Raw genomic sequence first — 9,686 nt, 5'->3', positions numbered from 1 at the left:
CTCCGGCCGCTTTCGCTGTTGCTGGGAGACGAGTCACAATAGGGGATCCGGCCTCCAGCCTCAAACCCTTCCCCCCTCCCCACTCTCTTGTCCGTCTGCGGAAGCGTGAAGCCAGGGAAGTCCCAGGGACTGGCAGCGGGAGGCGCGGGGCGCGAAATAGGAGACACTGGGAGTTCTGTGACTAGTATCTCGCCCTTCTTCACTGCTGAAGGATATTTGAACCACAGAGTCAAATATCCCGCAGGTCCCAGGAGCTGGGGGGTGGTTTGTTTTTCTTGCTCTCGCTGCCTCTTTGTAATGGAACTGCAGTGTCATTCCTGCCTCCCAAGGCGTGGAATTGGCGGGGTGGGGTGGGGTGGGGGGCGGAATTGGAAGGGAAACCTTGACCAGTACTCCAGGATTTCCGAGGGGGTACAGACTTTTCAAAACTCAATCTAGAAAGACGAAAACTGAGAGAAAAGAATCATTGTAATTTCTCATTTCAATAGTGCTTTCAGGTTGACAAAACCCTTTCCCCACCAGACCGCTGTGAAGTGAGTCGGGCAAGTATTATTCTCCCCATTTTGCTGGGATTTAGAGGAATGAAGCGGTTTGCCCGAAGTCCAAGTGTCAGAGCCTAGGACGCTGCTGCAGGCCTTCTGACTGTAAACCCAGCACACTTTCCGCTGTACTTTTGGCATTTGATCTTTGGGTTTTTTCCCTTTTTTTTTATTTGGTTGGTTTTTTGGGTTTGGACCAGACCTATGATTTCACTGGGTAGGAAACTTCCAGTGAGGAAACTCCCTCTACCAACACAGATCCGCACCTGCTCTGCAGTTTCTGTCGCTCAACCAATATTAAGATCCTATTAATATTCCAGGCACTGTGCTAGGTACTGGGGATACAGGTACGAAGAACGGAACAGCCTTTAGCGGAAAGGACCTAAGATTTCTAATGAGGGAGATCACCTGTACATATGTGTGTACCTATAAATACACATATGTGTATATAGTATAAAGCTAATAAATTCAAATACTTATAAATTAATTAAATACAAGATGGGAGGGCACTAGCTGTTGGACAGATCATGAAAGGTTTCCTGCTGAAGATGGTACTTGAGCATCGTCTTGAAGGAAAAGAGGGACTCAGAGTGGAAGTGTTTTCCAGGCATTTGGGACAACTAGTACAAAGGTACGGAGAAGGGAGGCTGGGTAAGTTGTGCGAGAAGGGAAGGCCTGATTGGTCGGATGCAAAGGCGTGGGGAAAGGGAGTAAAGTCCAACGAGGCTGGAAAATTAGTTTGGGGCTAGGTTGTAGGTGGCTTTTAAAAACTAAACAGAGTTTATATTCTATCCTGGAGGTAATAGGAAGTCACGGGAGTTGATTGAGTAGGGAAGTCTCGTAGACAGATCTGCACCTAAGGAAAATTACTTTGACAACGGCGCGTAGGACTCACTAAAGTGGTGAGAAACTTGACGTGGCAGTTGCAGTAATGTAGATTAGAGGTGATGGGATTAAGAGCGAGGGAGCCAGAAGCAGCTAGGTGGCACAGTGGATAGAGCACCGGCCTTGGAGTCAGGAGGAACTGAGTTTAAATCCGCCCTCAGACACATAACACTCACTAGCTGTGTGACTCTGGGCAAGTCACTTAACTCCAATTGCCTCGGACCCCCCACCCAAAAAAAAAAGAGAAAGAGAGAGGGAGAGGGAGCCTGTACTAAGATGGTAGGTGTGTGAGGTGAGAGAGGATCAAATGGGAAGAGATAAGATAGAAGCGACAAGATTTGGCAATAGATTGAATATTCGGCATGAGGAAGAGTGAGGAGTTGATGGTAATACCCGGGTTTCCAGTTAAGAGAGGCTAGGAGCCTGAGAGCTAAAGCGGAGTCAACCAACATAGCAGGTCATAGTGTGACTCCTGTGGTGTCAGAAAGGAAGTTTGAACGCCAGTCTTGCTCGCTCTTAGACCAGCTCTCTATTCACTAAGCCAGGCTGCTTAGCTTAACAATATTTAGATTTGTAGTTTCATTTCACTATCCATATTTGTTACAAGGATTTTTTTTAAGGGAGTGGGGATTGAGGCAAAAGAATATGGGTGTTTGTTAATTGAAAACACTTAAAAAGAAATGTTCAGATTTATACCGTTAGAAATTTATAAAAAAAAAAAACATGGTTTCTGGGCATAGAGCTAAAGATGACCACTTGCATCAAATGCAGACAAAATTTATACAAAGGTATCTAAGACAGGATCCGAAGCTCTCTGGGAGTTCACAAACCTATTTGAGGAGGTGGTACACAGACTTGAACAGATAAGCAGCATGGTGCCAAAAAAGAGATTTGAAAAGATAGACTCATCCCACCCCTTTGCAGAGTTGGGAGGTCCACAGGTGTGGAACATTGTATATGTTTTGACTTTTTTTAATGGATTGATAGATTTTGCTGATTTTTTTCTCTTCCTCTTCTTCTGCTCTTTAAAAATTTATTTGTTATATGAGACAGCTCTCTGAGAGAGGAAGAAGGAATACCAGAAGAAATTCTGGTGAGGTAACATACAAAAGATAACAGCAAAAAAAAAAGTTTGGGTGTTTTTAAAGTTAAGCAACAATACAAGGCAGTATATATTGCACTGGCAGTTGAAACTGAGGGAAGATATACACACTAATACACTGTTGGTGCTATATTGATCATGGAATCAAATTTCAAGCTAAAAAGTATGGTAGAAGCCATCAAGTCCAACACTCATTTTACAGATGAGGTAACAACCATAGAGAGGTCAAATGACTTGGCCAGGATCAAATTGCTAATCAGTCACTGTCTAAGGTAGAATTTGAGTCCCAGGTCTCCCTGAATTCAACTCCATCTACTATACGAGTTGGTCCAATCACTCTGGAAAACAATTTGGGATTATGTGAGAGAAAGTTGTGAGAAGTTTGTGAATTATGTGAGAAAACCTGTTGATCCCCTTTGAACTCAACATCAACTTCACTAATGGATATCAATGACAGAGGTCCTTCTATATTACCACAATATTCATAGCAGTGCTTTTCTGTGATGAGAAAAACAACCTTGAAACAAAGTACCCATCACCAAACAAATAATGGTTTTGTAGAGTCGTTTTTTCAGTCATGACAGTCATGAGTCTCTTGGCAAGGATACTGGAGTGGTTTGCCATTTCCTTCTCCAGCTCACTTTATGAATGTAGTTGAGTATTTCTACCCTTTGAGAATTGATGAATATGAGGAAAGGCTTTATAGGAAATGATTCAGAAGGGTACTGAACCAGGATAACAATATATACAGTGACTACAATAATGTAAATGAAAAGAACACTGAAAGGCAAGTAAACTCTGAGTAATCAGAATAACCTATCTTGATTTCTGAAAAACAAATCATGAAACACCTCTGAACTTTCCATGGGGAGACTACAAGGGTGGGATGGTACCAATCAGCTGTCAGATGAGGTCAATGGGTGTGATGCTTGGCTTAACTGTTTTTCTTAGTTACAATGGAGGGTTCATCCAGAGTGAAGTAAGGATAGTATATTCAAAAAATTACTATGATGTAAAGACAAAAGGTATCAATACAATTTATTGTACAAATAAGTTATCAGTGATTAAATACAATGTAAAATAATGAGTAGTAAAGATGGTAAATGTAGGGCTAGCGTAGTGCAGAAAGGCTTCAGGGAGGAGGTAGGAAATTTGCTGGCCCTTCAAGGATGGGTCAGGGAGATTTGTTCTGGGGTTGGGAATGTGGGATAAAAAAGGATGAACAAAGACGAGGAGAGGGAAGACTTTGAATCTGAAACCAACCTAACTAGAACCAATTCTCTGAATGTTAGAATTACTAGCTCACACTCTTAGATTATCTGAAGGTTAGAATAACTAGAATTAAACATTTCCTAGCTATATGACCCTGGGCAAGTCACTTAACTGTTGCCTGTCTCAATTTCCTCATCTGTAAAAGGAAGATAATAGCATCTACCTCTGAGGGTTGTTGTGAGGATCAAATGAGGTTAACTGCAAAGTGCTTAGCATAGTTCCCCAAACATAGTAAATATTTTGTTGTGTTGTGTCTGACTTCACGATCCCATGGACCATGGCACACCAATACTGTCCATGGGTTTTCTTGGCAAAGATACCAGAATGGTTTGAAATTTCCTTCTCCAGTGGATTAAAGCAGACTAGTGTCCTGATTCCAGCTCTATCATTCAGAAAGCATGGCAATGTTAATCATGAAAAAACCATGAGATGCAGAGTCACTTGTTTTCCAAAATGTCATTAGTTGTGTTGGGCAAATCATTTATCATCTCTGTGACTAGATTTCCTAATCTGAAAAATGAGGGGACAGTGTTAGATGACCATTGAGCTACCTATCTAGTTCTAATGTTCTTCAATTCTGCGAAATCACTTCATACCTCTGGTCCCCAGGATCCTCATCTATAAAAGGCGGGGGGGGGGGGTTGGATTAGATCTGACTTTTTGGTCTCAGAAACTCTTTACACTTTTGACATTATTGAGGGCCCTTCCCCCCACAAGGACTTTTTGTTTATGTGTATTACACCTTTATTTACCATATTAGAAACTGAAATAGCTTATTATTACAGAAATAGTTTGGACCTTATGAAATCTCTAAGAGTCAGGAAGCCTCAGGGGTTCCTGGACAGTACTTTGAAAACCGCTACATCATCTCTCAAATTCATCCCAGCTCTGTTGTAATATATTTTTAAAAATCACATCCCTAGTCTTTTAAGATTGGAGTTTTATAGGACAACAGTGTCTTCCCACTAACAGTAAGTGACTCTTCAATCCCCTTTCCTGATTCATCATTCATATCATGCCCACTAACTGTGGGTATAACTCAAGCCTCTGTCCTGGGACCCCTTTTTTCTATATTCTCTCCCTTAGTAATCTCATCTCCTATGGGTTCAATTATAATTTCTAAGCTAATAATTCTCAAATCTACACATCTAGCCCCAGTTTCTCTCCAGAAATCCAGTCCCATATCATTAATCTTTTACCTACTGAATATTTTGAACTGAATGTCCAGTAGACATCTGAAACTCCACTTGTCCAAAATTGAATTCATAATCTTCCCCCTCAAACCCACCCCTCTTCTGAATGCCCCTATTATTGTCAAGGGCACAACCATCTTCCCAATGACCCAGGTGTGAAACCCTAGTATCATCCTCAACTCTTCACTCTTCCCCATTACAGCCACTCAGCTGCCAAATCTCATTTCTATGTCCACATCTCATATATGTTCCCTTCTTTCCACACACACAGCCACTATTCTAGCCTTCTAATTGGTTTGCCTGCCTTAATTCTTTCCACTCCAAACCATCCTCTACTCAGCTGCCACACTTTCCTAAAGTTTAGATCTCACAGTATCACCCTCTTATTCAATAAACTCCTGTGGCTCCTATTACTTCTAGGATCAAATATAAACTCTTTTGTTTGGCATTATTTAAAGCTTGTCATAATCTAACCCCTTCCAACCTTTCCAGTCTACTTACACATTGCTCCCTTCCACGTGCTCCAGGATCCAGCCATACTGACCTATTTGCTGTTCCTGTTCTGTCTTGCTGCCTTTGTATTAGCTGTTCTCCATGCATGACGTAGCCTCCCTCCTTATCTTTGCTTCTTAAAATCCCAGGCTCCCTTTAAGATTCAGCTCGAATGCCACCCTCTGTAGGGATGCCTTTCCTGGTGTCCCTTCAGCTGCCAGTGCCTTCCCCCCAACACTATCTTCCATTTACTCTGTATGTAGCCCTCCATTCTGACTACTGAACTTCTGGCTTCCTTTGAGTTTAAATTAAAATCCTGTCTTTTACTGGAAGCCTTCTTCAACCCTTCTTAATTCCAGTGACTTCCTTCCGTTGATTATTCCCTATTTATGTTGTATATGTTCACATGTATATAGCTTGCTTTGCATATATTTGTTCACATGTTGTCTCCCCCATTAGATTGTAAGCTCCTTGAGGGCAGTAACTGTCTTTTGTTTCCTTTTGTATCTCTACCACTTGGTGTACTGCCTGGCACATAGTAGCACTTAATGTTTATTGATTGATATATGCATATACATATGTCATATCATGACCACTAACTCATATATGTCATGCCACACCCACTAACCTCAAGGCTCTGTCCTAGGACAGGACGTGCACATGTGTATATACCTGCAAGATAGAGTATATGTATATATGTGCATATGTTGTCTCTCCTATTGGAATGTAAGCTCCTTAAGGGCAGGGATCAATTTTGGTTTTGTTTTGTGTTCTCAGTGCCTGGGCATGGTGATTAACAAAGGCTTACTGAATGATTGATTGATTGATTTCCACAAACCACCCCTTGACTACCAAATCAAATACAAAATCCCAAGCTGAACTGTTCATCAATCTGATGTCATAGGGCATCACACCTGATAAAAGCTTTACCCAAGGTAAGAGAAGCAATGTGTCATAATGATGCAAGGATGTCTTTGGAATCATGAAGATGTGAGTCTATATCCAATTTTTGACAGTTTACTGGCTTCGTTGCCATATGGAAGTCACCTACCTCTCAGTGTGCCAGGAGAATGTCTAAGGATGTAAATTACAAAGGAGATGCCAACCAGCATCAGTGGAGGAAGTTTCCACACTGGGAGTCCCCTGTGCCACTAAAATAATGGATTCTGTACATTAGAAGCAGTCAGGAAGCTACTATTTTGTTTTTTGTTTTGGGGAGTCTTTGGGGGGTTAAATGACTTGCCCAGGATCACACAGCTAGTAAGTGCTTGATGTTGGATTTGAACACAGGTCCTCCTGACTCCAAAGCTGATATGCCATCCACTGCATACTAGCTGTACCAGGAAGGTGCTCTGAAAGACATGTCTTGACTACAAATGCAAAATAGGCTTAGTTTTTTGGTGGTGATAACAGCATTACTATTCATGACTTACTAAAAATAAAATTATATGAACATGTAAGGATGTGGGATTAATAAAAAAAATTTGTAATGAAATGTAGGAGTCATTAAAAAGTTGTCTAAAGAGCATCAGGAAATGCTTGTAAATGGTGGCTAATGAGATTGAATCATGGCAGAAGAGAGAAGTAGGACTCTGAAAGAAATAGTCAAAGATTCTCCTGGCAATATGTGTGTGCAACCATCCTTTTTATTGTACTGTTATGGAAATGCTTGTTTTATCCCATAAATGAAAAATAAAGGGGCAGCTAGGTGGTGCAGTAGATACAGCACTGGTCCTGGAGTCAGGAGGACCCGAGTTCAAATGTGACCTCAGATATGACACTAGCTGTGCGACCCTGGGCAAGTCACTTAATCCCATTGCCGAGAGAGAGAGAGAGAGAGAGAGAGAGAGAGAGAGAGAGAGAGAGAGAGAGAGAGAGAGAGAGAGAGAGAGAGAGAGAGAGAGAGAGAGAGAGAGAGAGAGAGAGAAAATAAAAACTAATGCTTATGGACTTGCTGGAACTCTCCTGGGGCCATCATTACATTCTCTCAAAAAAATTCATCAAACCACTCTTTCTATAGTTTCTAGGCTCTCATTTAAAGAACAACCACTTAAGAAAGTGGTTAAGAAACTACCACTTATCACCAGGACTTTTTTCCTGAAAATGTCAGAGGAAAAAAATACTACTATTGCCAGCCTTAGTGTCATTTTAAGTACACAATTTCAGGTATAAACCTGAAGTTATCTTCAAGTGGCAAAAAGTGAATACTGTCCCTATACATATTTTGCAAATGGCATCCTAGTCTTCATGCCAAGATTTAGAGCTAGAAAGGATGTCAGAAGTCAATGAGTCCAGTCTTCTTATTTTTGCAGGTGACAGAAGGCTAGAGGGGTCATCCAGGAAAGTAACAGAGCATGGATTCTCTAGATTCCCACATTCTCTGACTCTTAGTGGATAGAATGCTGGACTTGGAATCAGGAAGATCTGGGTCCAGAGGCTGGCTCGGATGTTATGTAACCTGAGGCAAGACATTTAACCTCTCTGAGTCTCAGGTTTCTCATCTGTAAAATGAGTAATAACAGCACCTACCTCCCAAGTTGGTTATGAGGATCAAATAGGCTAACCCATGTAAAGTGCTTTGCCACCTTAAAATGCTACATAGATGCTAGCTATTATTATTGCTCTACATTCAAAACACATGTACCATAGAATCTTAGGCTTGGAAGGGACTTTCTATGTCATCTAAACCCAGAGATTGTACGTAGAAATTTCATGGCTGTTTTAATATATTTGCTCTATCCAAACATCTCTTTCCATAAAGACTTGATAATCTGATTATATGGTCCTCTGGACAAAGGGTCACATAATACACTTGGCTGGAAGTAGACCCATGTAAGGCACCCAGTTTGAGCCTCCTTGGTGCAAAGAAAGAACCTGATTCAGTTTGAAGACCAGGGTTTTAAATCTTAGCTCTGACACTTAGTAACTGTGTGGTCATGGACAAGTTGCTTCATCTCTATGAGCCTCAGTTTTCCTATCTATAAAACAGGGTAATGATATTTATACTACTTACCTCATAGGGTTTTTGTGAGAACATTTCATGAATCTTAAAGCACTATAGAAATGGGAGTTGTTATTACTATTTATGTCACCCTCAGGTTTGACAAATATGCCCCATAAACATTCATAGAAGATTTGGTAATTTTAGTAATATTCTAGAATATTTAGTAATATTCTAGAATAATCTAGAGTACATATACACCCAGAATGGGATGACGGAGGTGGCAAGTGGGGGAAGAGGGGGAAGATAGTAAAGGAATCAATGGGAGTTCCAAAAGATAGATTCAAACTATCCTTTCCAAACCAGCTGGAAGCTTTTCAAAATGTTAGAGCCACATGATGGATCCATGAAGGAATGATGCAATGAAACTGATGGAAATAAGAGCAATGGGATTTTGAATTAAAGGACCCAGTTTCTAACCTTGGCTCTGCCTCTTACTAGCTGTGTGACCTTGGGCAAATTAATTGCCTCTCTGAGCCTCAGTTCCTTATTTGTGAAGCAAGAGGGTTGGTTTACATGACTTCTAAGATTCCTCCCTGCTCTAAGAAGCTATGATCCTTTGATTCCATAAATTTTACTTGTGTAAAAGGACAACATAGTTTCATTACAATCTCTACTTTTTGCTATTTTGCCAATGTACACTTTTTGGTATCTGACAGTACCTTAAAATACCAGAATTTTGTTTCTCATATTAATAATACTTTCTTTCTCAGTTTCTTCCATTCTCCAAAATAACTCAAGTAACATAGCAGACAAAGCCCTAGACTTAGAGTGAGAAAAACATAGGTTCAAATCTCACCTCAAACACTTATTAGTTGTATGCCCCTAAGTAACTAAACCTTTGTGGGTTTGGTTTACTCTAAAATGAGGAGACTGGACTGGACTTGAAAAACACTGCCAGCTCTGCATCTATGATCCTACATTCCACTGTTTCCAGAACATAAACCACCCACCCAGCGTCATCATTGTTCCTAAACCACGCATTACTGCCATCTGATGGCAAAAGAGAGAGTAACTTCAGGTTTATAGTTAAGGGAAACTGTGGAGGCCAAAATGGTTTTTTGTTGTTGTTTTTTCTGTTTTTGAATCTCTCTCCCCCTCCTGGACTGTAACCTACATGAAGACAGGATCTTATCTTCTCTCCCTACTGAGATTAGCAGAGTGATCTATTCACATCATGCACTTAGTAAATGTCTGCTGTT

This window comes from Phascolarctos cinereus, unplaced genomic scaffold, assembly GCF_003287225.1.
Source record: "Phascolarctos cinereus isolate Bilbo 61053 unplaced genomic scaffold, phaCin_HiC Scaffold_726;HRSCAF=1367, whole genome shotgun sequence".
Lineage (NCBI taxonomy): Eukaryota > Metazoa > Chordata > Mammalia > Diprotodontia > Phascolarctidae > Phascolarctos > Phascolarctos cinereus.
The sequence above is the reverse complement of the archived record's forward strand: the minus strand, read 5'-3'. Positions refer to the sequence as shown.